Below are 14098 nucleotides of genomic sequence, written 5' to 3' on the forward strand. Positions count from 1 at the left end.
CGCGGGTTTTCTGCTAAACTGTTTCTTTTGTAACCTTTGAAAGTTTCTTTTCAGCTTTCTCCTTCGGCGGCCGGGGATTTAATAAGCATTCTTTGGAGGCCGGTGAAAGATTAAGCCGCGCTGAAGGAGCTGGACGCGGCTCGTTTGACTCGGGGGAAGGCTCCCAGCCGGGCCGTGGCTGCTGGAGGTGCGGCCCCGGGTGCCGACACATCCCGAATTCCATCTAAATAACCTCCAAGTGCCGTAATTGGTGGCGCGGGAGCGATCGCGGGCCCGGAGCGGAGTCGCCGGCGGTCCCACGCTCCCCGCGGGCACGGCGCGCATCCCGTTCCCATGGCAACGCCGCATCCCGCCGCGATGGCAGCGACGGCGTCATCGGCCCGGCAGCCAATGGGAGCCCGCCCCGGTGATGTCATGGCCGCGCCCCACGGGCCCCGCTCGGCCGGAGCGACCCCCGGGCCCCGCGCGGGTGACACCACCCGGGGACAGTCCCGGCAGCGACACCGGGGACACCCCGGGGGACAAACCCACCCTGACCCGGCAGCGACACCGGGGACACCCCGGGACAAACCCACCCTGACCCGGCAGCGACACCGGGGACACCCCGGGACAAACCTACCCTGACCCGGCAGCGACACCGGGGACACCCCGGGACAAACCCACCCTGACCCGGCAGCGACACCGGGGACACCCCGGGACAAACCCACCCTGACCCGGCAGCGACACCGGGGACACCCCGGGACAAACCCACCCGTCCTGCCCCGACTCTGCGTCCCCAGGGCTGCAGCACTTGGAGATTTTTTAGAGTTTGGGCCGAAGTTTTTATTTTTCCCATTTCCTGAGGTTTTAGCCCGAGCTGGGACAGAGGGCGGGAGTGTCCCAGGCTGGGCCCTGGCACGAGGTGATGCCCAGGCAGCACAGCAAGGCCGGGAGCTGCGGCTGGGGACAAAACACGCCACAGGGAAAGGCTCGGTGGCACCAGGAGGGACACGAGGCCCCGCAGCTGGGTCAGCGCTGCTGGGAGAGGAGATAACGGGGAAAAGGAGCCGGGAAAGCAGAGCCATTGCACTGGGAACACACCGGCAAGGAGCCCGGCAGTACCAGGGGGATTCTGGAGCACTCAGCCGGGTCACAGCAGTGTCCCCGCGCTGGTCCCCTGCCTGGCAAAGGGACACGGGTGACTCAACGGGTGACTCACCCCCTCAGCCCCAGGCAGCGACGGAACGCTGGCCTCAATCGGGCTTTAGATTAACTCCTCAAAGCCTTTCCAGGCAGGGCCCCGTGCCCCGGGCCGGACTCGGAACCCCTGCCGGCCCGGGTGGCCCTGACACGGTGCCAGCAGCGGTGTCACGGCTGTCCTTGCCCGGCTCACCTGCTCAAACACTCTCACGTCACTCCCTGTCCCGCGCTGTTGCCAAAACTGCGGCTCGGCCGCTCCCAAGGGAGAGCAAGAAAACCTGGCCGGGCACAGGGGACGGTGCCACCCAGCCCTGGGGACAGAAAGGTGTCACCCGGAGCCATTTCCCGCTGGTATTCCAGGTGGGCACGGCCGGGAAGGCGCTCAGAGGAGGCACCGAGGGGAGGCAGAGCCCCGGAGCCGAGCCCGGCATCGCTCCCCGGCGAGCGCCGCTAATCGGGGCATCAGCAGCGCAGGAATTTTATCACCCGGGGACAGCTCCGGGCAGGTTTCTCCTCGTCAGCCCCGTGTTTATCCAACACCGGCCTGGCCAGCGCGGCACGGGCAGCTCCGGCTCGGCTCGGCTTTAGGGAGGGGGCGTTTGGCTGCGGGGCTTTGCCCACCCGGCTGAGCCAGAGCCAGAGCCGGGGCTGCTCCCTCAGCTCCTCATTCCAGGAGAGCATCGCCCCGTGTTCCCAGGCTCGGCAATTCCACACAACCACGGACTGATGAGCACCAGACACCAAACCTGTCCCCAGCCCGGCATTTCCTTCTGTCAACAGAGAGGAAAATCCCTTTAGAAAAGGGAGTTTGGGAGCCAGGCAGCCCAAGCTCCAGAGTCCTCAGCGTCTCTGCTGCTGCTGCTGCTAAACGGGCCGGGGCCTGTCCTGCTCCCAGCACAGCTCCAAGATCTCCCTGTCACCTGCCACACGTCCCTGTCACCTGTCACACATCCCTGTCACTGCCCTTCAGCATCCCCGAGCCTTGGGAAACACCGGGAATCTCTTCAGGGGACATCTTTTCCTCCTGTCACAGCCACGGTCCCCATGGGCTGCCTGCAGTCCCCAGGGTGGGATGGAGACCTCCACACCTCTCCCAGCACATCCCACCTGCTGCTCACTGAGCTTTGCCACAGCCACCGCTTCGGGAAGAGATTTGGGGTTGGATTAGAGAGGGATTGAGGATGGTGACACTGCTGGTGTGCCATGAAAGGCCAGAGTGGTGCTACGGATTTCAGGATAACCCAAAAAACAACCCCCTGGTCCTCTGCCGAGAGGAGAGGAGAGGAGAGAACCTCAGCAAGGACAGCTGGGCAGAGCCGTGCCCAGGCAGGTGCCCGGAGCAGCGCCCTGTGCCCCGGGGCTGGGCCAGACCCTCCCTCCTGCTCCATCCTGCCCGGAGCAGCCTCTCCCGGTGCTCCATCAGCACCAAGCCCTCTCCAAACTCGATTTCCCCCGCACACCAAGCCCGGCTCGCCATCCCCGGAGCGCGGGGAGCTGCCAAGCCGCGGCTCCTCCCTCGCCTGCCATCCACGGAGCCGGGGCAGGGAGAGGATCTGGCAGCTCCGGTCCTGCCCGACAGGTTTGCTCGGCCGTCCCACATGGCTGCTGCTGCCGAGAATCCCCCCGGGCGCCGCGGGGCACGGCGGAAGCGATCGGGATCGGCTGCGAAAAGCGTTCGAGCAGCGCCGGAGCCGAGCCAGGGCAGCCCCGCCCCGGGTTTATTTATGGATGAGGAAAGCCTCGTGCTCCCAAATAAATGTCGGGATAAATCACCCGCGGGCATTCCCCTCTCGGCACCAGCGGCCGCGGCTCCTTCAAGGAGACACCAACCCCGGGTTGGGAATGGTTTTCTTTCCCTGCTCGTGGTGGGGAAGGGTGAGGATAACGCCCAGAATTCCAAAGGTTTGGCCTTGCCCACCTCACCTGCAGGGATCCTGAGGGGAAAAAGCTTTTGTGGCCACTCGGAGCCGTCCTGGGGTCACACCCCGGGGGTTTGGGAGGTAGGAGGGCGAGGACAGGGACAACCCATGGCTTCATCGCTCCATCCAAACGGGGAATTGTGGTGGCTCCAGCGAACACCCCAGGGGCTGTGGGCACAGAGAGCTCCAGGAGGGGCTCAGCTGACCCTGCCCAGCCCCTCCAAACGCTGCCCACAGTCCTCTCCTGGATCTCCCCGGACACAGATCCTTGGGCCAGGACTGGAATCCCAGCTCTGAACTTTTTGGCCAGGCTCCAGGAGAAGCCAGCCTGTCCCAAAAAACCCCAAAAAAGGGGACAGGCTGCCCTCCCAACCCTCCCAGCACCCCTGGGATGGGTCATCCCCGCTGCTGCTTTCCCTGGAGCTCGGCTGTGTTTTCCAAAACACCTCGGGAAGAGAGGCAGCTCCTTTCCCACCCATGAGTCACCTCCTCCCAGCATCGATGAGGAATTTCTAAAAATAAACGCAGATAATGATCTCAGGCTCAGGTGTTGGCTCCCTGGCAGGGGCCGTGCTCCAGAACATCATCCCACATCTTGACTCAGGGCTTGGGAATGCAATGACAGCCCCAGACACCCTCTGGGGGTTCCCTTCGGGGCATTTGGGGGGAGAACAAAATCACCCCGAGGTGCCAAGAGCATCTCAAAGCCCTGCACCTCTCGGTGATGGGGTGAGGAAGAGTCAGGGCACATTCCTGAGCCCTCTGTGTCCCCAAAAATCCCAGCTCAGCTCCCAGCTGGGACCACATCCCTTAGTGGGGTACCCTGGGTTTGGGAACCCAGAAATAAAACAAAACCCAACCCACCAAAGCCCCTCCAGCTCCAGGGGCTTCCCTCAGGCCTCAGCTCATCCCACAGGATCCCTTTGGGACTTCAGCTTATCCAAACATCTCCATCTCCTCCATAAATCCAATCCATCCTTATCAACCCGCCAAACATCTCCATCTCCTCCACAAATCCAACCCAATCCCTCCTTGACAGCCCTGGGCAGGAAAGGCTGGAGGTGCAGGGAGGGGAGTGTGGGGAAGAGCCCAGCTCTGATTTTCCCACTCAGTTGTAAATTCGCCTGTTCCAAATCAGTGTCCCAAATGTTCATTCCAGGACCGGCAGCTCCCAGGATTAACAGGAGGCTGTTGAAAGCCAGCAGCTCTCCTGAAATCCTCAGCCCTGGGAATAAACAAAAGCTCAGTTTTAGGCTTTGGTTTCAAAATAAAAAAAATGACATTTCTGTAGCTGCCAGGGTGATTTTTTCCCCTGTGATTATTGGTGTACACCCCAAAGGGCCGATATTTGATGGTAAATCGAAAACGCCCCCAAATCACCTTTAAAAAGGAAATTAATTGGGTTTTCCGTGCCTATTTTATACCTTTTAGAGCATGTGGAGTGGGAGAATTTTCAGAGAATCTGTGTTTGCTCCTGCACCCACCCAAGCAACAACTGCATTTGCAAAGGAAATTTTCCTTTTCAGCAGGAAACTCCTGAGGACTGGATTTCCTGATTTCCTTGGATTTCTGAGGAACAAGGGTTGGAGTTCCCAATTTCCTTGGATTCCACAGGAACGAGGATTGGAGTTCCTGATTTCCTTGGATTTCAGAGGAATGAGGATTGGAGTTCCCGACTTCCTTGGATTCCAGAGGAAGGTTCCCTCCCTGTGCACAGCAAACCTCCCGGGATTTGTGTCCCTGCCCAGGTGAGGGTTCCCCGTGCCAGCCTCGGTTCATAACTCTGGCAGAGATTTTGGCAGCCCTCAAAACCCGCTGGGACACAGGCAGAGAGAAAGGCTCTTCCAAAGGGGGGGGAAAGAATCCAGATTTTCCCTCTGAGCAGCCGGGGCTCCCCAGGATAAGGCACAGCAAACAGTCCCTCTTTAAGGAGGCGTTAACAGGAGCACCGGGAGGCACCTTTCCCACACCCAGACATCCCATCATGAGCCAAATCCACACCAAACCCTCCAGGATGCGGCCAGGGAGGCACCAGCACCTTGCCCCAGGGCAAACAGGAGCCAGGGGGGCACTGGGGACGGGTCCATGTGCCACCACAGGTGTTGGAATTCCGGAAATTTGGATTTTGGGGGTTTTAGTATATAGCAATATATATAGGGTGAGATGGAGGATTTGGGGCGTTGTCTGGGTCCTTCTTCTTCACCTTCTTCTACCTCCTTCATGGGTTTGGGTGGTTTTCTGTGATTGGTGAGTAAATTCTGCATTGTGGACTTCAAGTGGATGGTTATTGGGTTTAAAGTAAAACTAATTTAGGTGGGATAGTAATAATAATAATAATAATAATAATAATAATAATAATAATAATAATAATAGGATGGATTGTCCTTGAAAAGGCCCTGTGGGGGTAGGGAGGTGCTCCATTTTGCCTCATTTCTCTAGCTTGTTAGTTCGAGCTCACAGCTCGTGAGGCTGTGATATAGATAAGAATTAATAAACGCCGAGTCTGAACATGAAATTGGGAGTCCTGTGTATTAATCCCGGCTCTAACATGAAGAAGAAAAGAAGATAAAAAACCTCACACACAGGTTTTTAACACGAAGAAGAAAAGAAGATAAAAGCCTCACACACAGGGGCTCCCTGGCCTGCGCCATCCATGGGCAAATCCCTGCTGCTCATCGGGGGCGCTGTGGGGACCCTCCCACCTCTCTGTGGTGCCAGGGGCCACTCCATGTTCCATCCACAATCGTGTGGGTGAATCCTTTTTTCCCACTCCCCAGTAATTCCCACCCGCCTCCTCCTCTTCCCAGTCATTTCCAGCTCCAGGGGCGCAGGGACACCCCAGCAGTTTGTCCTCTGGATTTCTGGGTGCTTTTCTCCTTCCCACAAAGAGCTGCTCTCCCATTCCCTCCGCCCTCAGCAGCTGGAATTTCGCTTTTCAGAGGGGAGGGAGCAGCAGGTTTCCCCCAAAAGCATCCCAGGATGTTGAAGGGAAGGACATTCCCTCCAAACAGAGCGGGAAGCGCTGGGAGCAGCTCCTGGCTGGGCAGGTTCCCACAGCTGGGGACGGAGCTGTTGGCAGAGGGATCCCCGTGGGAGGAAGGAGGAGAAGGAAGCCCAGAGCCTTAGAAACCACAGGGCAACTCGGGTTAGAGCTTCCACCAGGAAAAGGCTCTCTCGAGGAATTCCTCCTGCTCCTTCCCAGCCTTCAGGCATTCCAAGCCCAGTTTCCTGCTGCAGAACCTCTGAAGGGAAGCAGGCAGCAATGCACTGCCAAAGAATCCATGTCCCAAAGCGCAAATCCCAACTTCCTAGTGGGCAGCAGAGCTCTCCTGCATGGGCAGAAGGGCAAACACAGTCCAGTTCATCCCCAAAAAATGCCGGAATGAATCCTCAAAATGCAGCAGGTGCAGGGAGGAGGAATTTCAACTCCTCCAATTCCCCCAGATCCGGGCTCCGATTTCCAGCTGTCCAAGGGCACCTTCCTTGGGCTCATTCCCTCAGCAGCAAGGGCTGAGCCAGGAGAAGCTGCCAGGGCCGGCCAGGAGATCCAGAGCTGCTGGAATCAGCTGTGGGATGGGGACGGATCTGACAAACTGCTCCCTGAAAACCACGGGAAGATTCCTTTTGGGAGCAAACAGGGGGCACCCCCTGGGGCACCTGGGGCTGTACAGGAGGGGAGCTCAGGGAGCAGCAGAGCTGAGCTGGATTGGATGGATGGAAAAGGCTTTTTCCCAGATTTCATCTCGTCAATTCCTTGTCATCCCCACAATTAATGGTTTTAATTAAGCCAAGCACAATATCATGCCAAGGAGAGCAGGAACAAAGCCTGGCTGCCCCTCAGCAGGGCTGACGTGTCTCCAGCTCCCACTGGGATGGTGGTGCTGGGGACGAGTCCCTGGGAAGCTGCAGGTGGATTTTCCAATGGGGCTTTTCCTGATTTCCCACAAACTGCTCCGAGTCCGCTGTGGGGGTCTGAGAGGAGCCCTTTCCATGGGGGCCACCAGCATCACCTCAGCCCAAGAGATTCTTCCTAGAGGACAACACCTGGGACAAGACCTGAAGGCCTCTGGAAGACTCTGACCCACAAGAGCCCTAAATCCATGAGATGGCCACCAAACATTCCCCATCTCCCAGCCTGGCCAGCCCCATCCCAGCTGAGCTGGTCCCTCACTCTTCTTCCCTCAAAATCCCTTCCCAGGCCCCAGCAGTGCTGCCCAGTCCCTTCACTGCTCCAGCTTCCACAGCAGAGCTCCCACAAATCCCAGGATATCTGATTTTTCCTCTGGCAGAAACCTCCCAGCTGCCCAGCAGCTCCAATTTCAGCTTAAACCCCAGAAGTTCAACAAAAAGAACCTCAGAATGGATTCCTGGGTTACTTGGGGTTTTTGTCTTTAAACCACTGTGGTTTGGAGCTCCTGGTTGGATTTGCACATCCCCAGTGCTCCTCCAGCCGGGCCAGGGAAACCTCGCAGGGAAAGCCCAAAAATCACTCCCAGTTTTCCAGCCCAGCCCGACCCCAAAGGTGACAAAGTCACAGCAGCACACGGAAAGCACCGAGGGAAAGGCTCAGGGAGCGGCAGCAGAGCTGGGCTGTAGGAGGTGGACATTTCTCAGGAGAGGAGGGAAGAGATTTCTCCATCAGGATCCCTACGAGAGACATGAGCTCATGGAATGCTTGGGGTTGGGCGACCTTAAATCCCAGCTGCTTCCATGGGCAGGGACACTTCCACCTATCCCAGGCTGCTCCAAGCCCACCCAACCTCAAACACATCCAGGGGTGGGAATTCCAACCAAACCCTCCCTTTGGCCGGATCCCAGCGCCTCCAGCAGAGCCCTCCCAACAACTCCGAGCAGACCTGAGGAGCCCCAGGCCTCTCCTTTCCCCTCTGATGCCTGAAGTTTTCTCTTCCCTGTATTGCAGGTCCTGTGCTGCCCAGGGCTGCAGCTCTGAGCTCACAGTCAGTGTCACTCAGCTCTGCACACAGCAGGGACACAAAACAAATCCTTTCCCAAAGGGACACCAAGGACAACTTTCAGCCCCAAAGCACAAACAAGGCTGGCTGGAGGGAGGAACAAGAAGGATGGGACCTCACAACCTGCAGCTGCCATTGGACAATTCAACCCCAAGGTGCAAATGGACCAAAACTCATCCAAGTGTCACACCTGGTGACCCTTTGTCCATTTGGGGACCATTTTGGGCCCCCCTTGGGTGTAGCCCTGGCCAGGCTCTTGTCCTGCCCAAGGTGGATCCTGGAGGCCTTTGAATAAATCTCTGCTTTATTCTCCAGCTCTGTCCAGCCTCTGTTCCAGCCTTTCCCACCCCGGGACCCCTGGGCTGGGACTGCCCGTGCCTGGCACTGCCCTAAGCCAGTCAGGTGCCAGAGCAGATTAACCCGCCGGGCTGCGGGGCCGTGCCGTGGTGTCACCGCGATTAAATCAGATTTACCGCCCCCCTCCCCTCGCTCCCTGCCCTTTCCCCGACAGGAATTCTACTGGCTGGGCAAGGGGAAGGGCTGGTCTCGTCACTGAGAGGAGGGAAATCAGGAAATGTCTCATTCTCAGTTTGGGATAATCCTGCCCGCCAGCCAAAAAGCCTCGGCTGGGCCCAGGACTGGTGGCGCTGCCAGGCTGGGGGTGACACCGGGGCTGGTCCCAGCCCTGGACACCCCTGGGGCTCCTTTGGGGTGCGGGGTGACCACTGAGGGAGGGTTAAATCCAAAGCCACGGCAATCACCACCTTTGCCTGGGGCGCTGGTTAATTAGCAGGCACTAATTAACATTTCAATCCCGGGCTCGGATGTATTTTTAGCCTAAACCAAGGAGATACATTTGGGTTTCTCATTGTTCTTTTAGCACCTGAGCCCCAAGCCCATCACCACAATAACCGCAGGAGCATCCTCCCTCTCCGGGAGAACATTCCTGCACTTCCCACACCCACATCCCCGGCCAGCCGGCAGCCACCCTCCCAATTACAGCAATTAACGTTATGGATATTAATAAAGCAGCCCGGGTTTCCTAAGAGGAAAACCTGCAGGGGCTTGTTGGAGGAACGAGGAGCCCCGGGCGATTTTGGGGGGCGGACGGGGGGAAATAATTGAAATTACACGATGAGGCCGTGGGGTCTCCAGAGGTCCTGGAAGCACATCCTGGTGTGGGGAGAGGTGGAAGGACCACGAGTGTCCTCCCCAGGCCAGGAAGCTCCTCCACACCCTGGGACCACGGGGGTGAAGCTCCACTCTCTTGAAACTCTAGATAATTAGATTCGAAGATTTTGGTACATAGTAACACATACGGGGCAATTTGGAGGATTTAAGGCGTTGTCTGAGTCCTTCTTCTTCAGCTTCCTCTTCATGGTTTTGGGTGGTTTTCTCTAATTGGGTGAAAAAGGACCTTGGGTGGTCAATTATTGGGTTAAAAGTATAAATAATGTAGGTGTCACCTCGTTATTGGACAGTTTATGCTTAAATGACCTGGGAAAGAGTTGGGATTCATTTTCTACCTTGCTAGTTGGAGCTCACGGCTCGTGAGGCTGTGCTCTAGATAAGAATTAATAAACACCGAGCCCGAACACAAAACCGCGACTCCAGTGTGTTAATCCCGGTTTTAACAGGAAGAAAAGAAGATAAAAACCTCACACCATTCCCAGCACTGAATTATCCAGGGGGATTTCTGTCTCTGCACCCCACAGAATTTATGGGCCAACCGTTCCCAACATGACCCAGATCCTGCAGGGACCAGGCTCCAGGAGGAGACAGGGAATATTTCCTCCTCCCGGAGCCAGCAGCAGCTCCTCATCCTCTTTTCGCAGCTTGGGAAGGTTTTATCCACATTTATGGGGTTTTTTAGGGCAGGGTGGTTGCAGGTACAAAAGGAGCCGCTCGCTCCAAGCCCTGCCCTCGTTCCCCTCTTTCCCAACACCTCACTGCCTGTTTTCCCTTTCCAAGCACGAGAAAAAACCGCTCGGGAGCAAGACCAGACACAGAGAGAGGAAGCATCAGCTTCCTTCCCCCTGCAAGGCCAATTATCCCGGGTGTTATGCAAGGCACCGTTCCCATCCCAAACACCGGGATCCGCCTTCCCCGGAGCTCCTCAACCCTCGGGCAGCCCCTGGAAAAGTCCATCCCAAAACCGGGATCAGGGCTAAAATCCCATCCCAAAGGGGTTTTCCTGCAGTCAGGGAGCTGCCATCACTCCGAGCTGCCCAGGTGGGATTCCCTGATCCTCGCTCAGCTCCCCAGAGCCCTGGCATTTACATCCCGTTTTATATGGAAAACACTAAAATGGGATCACACCTTTTAAAACAGATATTTCCACCTCGCTCTGACACACAGGCCCGGCCTCTGCCACCAGACCTCAACTTTTAATTGAAAAAACGTGATTTAGGTTTAATTGGCAGCAGATTTGATCGGCTGGAACGTTTGATCCAGCAGATTTATGGCAGCAGGGAATCGACCATCCCGGGTTTTGCATCCCCCTCACAGCCCCACTGCCAAAATGGCTCAGCCGGTCCAGAAGAAAAAAAAAAAGTAATTAGTGTTTAATTTCTTAACAATTTTTTTTAACCTTCCTTTTAATTGCTCCACATAAAACTGTCCTAGAATTTTACAGCCTGGCCCAGTCCTCTTTGCTGGTTTTAATTAGGCTGAGGCAAGGCTGGCACTTAATTTGGAGAGGGGGAGACGTCACACCACGCTCGGGGAAGGTTTTGCCATTCCAAGCGCCCGGAAAATATCAGCAGGAGCAGGACCAGAGCTCCCAGAGCTGGAACTGGGGCTGGCTCACCCTGCTCATGGCTCCACACTCCAAGGAATCCCTGCTGGAAGGGAGCAGAGCAGAATTTCCTCTCCTCGAGGGCCACCAAAGCACGGAAGCTTAGAGGGAAAATGAGCTTAGCTCGGAGCAGCTTTGGGGTAATTCCCATTCCTGGGGGATTGGGGCTCCAACCTGCCCAGCCCTTCCTCAGCGAGGTTTTGGGAACAGCATCCCAAAGCACTCCCAGCCTGGAGGAGGAGCCAGGGAATTCTTGGCAGGATATCGGAATTGCTGCCCCAGGGCCCGGCTGGCAAGGGTTAATATTTGCGCTTGGGAGAGCAAACTCATAAATCCCCGCGCGTTTCTTGGGTTTCCTGGGAGGAAAAGGCCCAGGCTGCTTTTCCAGCTGCTCCCCCAGGTAAATCCAGGCCTGGCCCCACCCTTCCCTGGCCGTGTTTGCTCAGAGCAGGGGGATCCAAAGGCCTTTGAGGGAAATATTCCTCAGGAACTCCAGAAATCCCTGGCTGTGTCCCTGGAGTTAAAGGGACAGCCCCAGCGCCAACCAATGGATCCATGCAGGATCTGGGGTTGGAATTGTGTTGGGAAAGGATGGCACAGTGTTTCCATCCTGGCTTTGTTAGGGCAGGAGTTTCCCAAGGTTTCCGGGACAATCCAAAGCATCCCCAAAATCCCCTGGGAATGTGGGAAATGGAAAACAACACTCAGCACTCACGGAGCCAGTGGGGTTTATTAAATGCAATTTAATTGTCTCTGAGGGTGACATTCCCCTCATGGTGACATTCCCCTCGCTGGGGTTCGGCTTCCCCCCATTCCTGCTCCTGCTTCCCGGTCCCACCTGGGCTGGGATGCGCTGGGATGCTCCAGGTATGGCACAAGGACCTTCCTGAGGCCACACAGCAGAGGATGAGCCTCTGCCAGGCAGCTTGAGACCCCAGCATCAGCTCAGCTCCTGCTTTTCCAAAGGCTCCAGTTCCCACCACATCATCCACTGCAGCTCCAGCATCCTCAGGAAACACCCAGACCCCCAAAAAGCAGCAAAAAAAAAAAAGAAGAAAAAAAAAAAAGAGCAGAGGGGTAAAAATAAATATAAAGACAAAAAAAAATCCACTGGAAACGAGGAGAGCACTCTGTCCTTGCCAGAGAAAAGCACTGAGCTCCTGTTTGACCCGAGAGCTCTTCACCATCATCCATCCATGGCCAGGATCCAAGAGGATAATTCCCAAAGCACCGCTGAGAATCGCTGATGGAGTCCTGTCAGCCCCGGGCGGAGGAGCTCAGCCCCTGCAGGGATGCCCCTCATGGGGAGGGAATGTGCAGCTCCAAGGAGGAGCAGCTGTGGAGCCGGGTTTGGCTTTGGAGCTGAGGGAAGAACCTCTCCCAGCCCCGATGTTTCATCACTGCCAGGGGGGCGCTGCTGGTCCTGAGCTCCAGCTGCAGGGTCCATCCTCAGGAGCTGCTTCTGGCTGTCCCCTGTGTCCCTGAGCTGCGGGGTCCATCCTGGAGAGCTGCTCCTGGCTGTCCTGGCTGTCCCCTGTGTCCCTGAGCGGAGCCTTCAGCACAGGCCCTGCGGAGGAAAAGCAGCGTTAACGACGGGCCAGGCTGGGCTGGAGCAGGGGGTGACCCTCTCCCGGCACCAAACCCAGTGTCTGGGGTGATGTGGAAAGGAGGAGATGGAGCAGCAGCCCCAGAGCCTTCTCCTCCTTTCCCCCAGCCTCTCCTGGGCACTGCCACAGCTGAGAGCAGCTGCAAATCCTCCTGCCTGCTCCGAGCATCTCCTGCCTCTCGGGCACTGACCCCAAATTCCCGGGATCTGGGCACCCAGCACAGCAAGATCTGGGACAGGAAGGGAGGTAAAACCCTGCTGCTGACACCCCTGAGGAACGTCACGAGCATGACAGGGCTCTGCAGGGAGCTGAGCCCAAATTCCCGGGGTCTGGGGATCACTGCAGAGTGGGATCTGGGATGGGAAGGGAGTTCCAGCATCAGCGGGAGCATCCCAGAGGCACCCAGTGTCCCCTGAGAAGGTCCAGAGGCACCTCACCAGCATCTCTGGGGTTTGGAAAGCACCAACCCCAAATTCCCCGGCCCTGGGGAGCACAGAACAATGGGACTGGGGACAGGCGGGGATGGTGCTGGCATCCCAGAGACACCTCACGAGCACCGCTGGGGCTGGCAGGGCACCAACCCCAAATTCCCCAAATTCCCGGGCTCCGGGGCCCCGTGCACGGCGGGATTTGGGACAGGCGGGGGCGGCGCTGATCCAGTGCCCGAGGAGAACACCCAGAGGGTCCCACCCCCCGGCTGGCACCTCGCATCCCCCCAGGGGCCCGGGAGGCGCCCCCAAAGCCTGGGGGTGACACTGGGGGTGTCCCCGGTCCCCGCGGGGTGTGGCCGGGCACGGAGGCGTTTGAAGGCGCCGCGGCCGGGAGCGATCAGAGGCGCGGGCAGCGATAGCGCGGCCCCGGGCGCTGCTCTGATCTGTTATCGGCCTCTTATCTCGGGTTTGAACGCGGGGTAACACCCGCCGATCAAAGGCGCTTCCTGCCGCCTCCAGCCCGCAGGGGCCTTCGGGCAGCTCGGGATGCGGCCGGAGCTGAGCGGGATGGGGCAGGGACAGGGATGGAGGCACCGGGAATGTCCCCGGCCCGGGATGGGGCACGGAGAGCCAGCACTGTGGGGATGAAGGCACCGGGAATGTTCCCTGGAATGTCCCCTGCCTGTCCTGGGGACATCAGCACGTCCTGAATGTGTGAATTCAGTTCAGTTCCATGGGGGTGGCCCCAGCCGAACCCGCAGGACAGAGCCCTTTGCTTTCCCCCAAGGAAGAACTGCCCAGACCCCACTAAAAGCCCCACTCTTCCCCTGCCCAGTGCAGCCCCGGCACCGAGCCCCCACAGCCGGACACATCCCAGGCACAGCGGATCTTCTCCCGTTGCCTCCCATGTTCCCCAGGAGGGATCATCAGCTTCCCTGTGCCCCAGGCCGGGAGCAGCACAGCCAGGGGTCACACACCGCGTCCCCTGGACACCAGCCCGGGGGTTTGGTCCTCTCCAGGAGCCCCCACAACATCCCGGGAGAGCAGGGATGGAAGGAGGGCTCGGCAGCGTCCCGGCAGGAGCAGAGGATCCACCCCGAGCCGGCAGGGGAGGTGCTGAGTCTGCAACAGGGATGAGCATTTTTGGGATGGGGATCTGCCACCCGTGTTCTCCAGGAGCAGAGCAAAAGGA

General features: G+C 58.0%; 1 long non-coding RNA gene across 1 annotated transcript in view; it reads right to left on the bottom strand.

Moving 5' to 3' along the window:
- Positions 1-11591: 11591 nt before the first annotated feature.
- The window catches only part of LOC136299283 (uncharacterized), a 41522-nt gene continuing 39015 nt past the window's right edge, over positions 11592-14098 (bottom strand). Inside the window, exon 4 of the long non-coding RNA XR_010723475.1 lies at positions 11592-12435. This is a non-coding gene — a long non-coding RNA (uncharacterized lncRNA). The remainder of the gene's footprint in view (positions 12436-14098) is intronic.

The sequence above is a fragment of the Chamaea fasciata genome, unplaced genomic scaffold (assembly GCF_029207755.1).
Source record: "Chamaea fasciata isolate MVZ Bird 193981 ecotype frontalis unplaced genomic scaffold, bChaFas1.0.hap1 SCAF_19, whole genome shotgun sequence".
Lineage (NCBI taxonomy): Eukaryota > Metazoa > Chordata > Aves > Passeriformes > Sylviidae > Chamaea > Chamaea fasciata.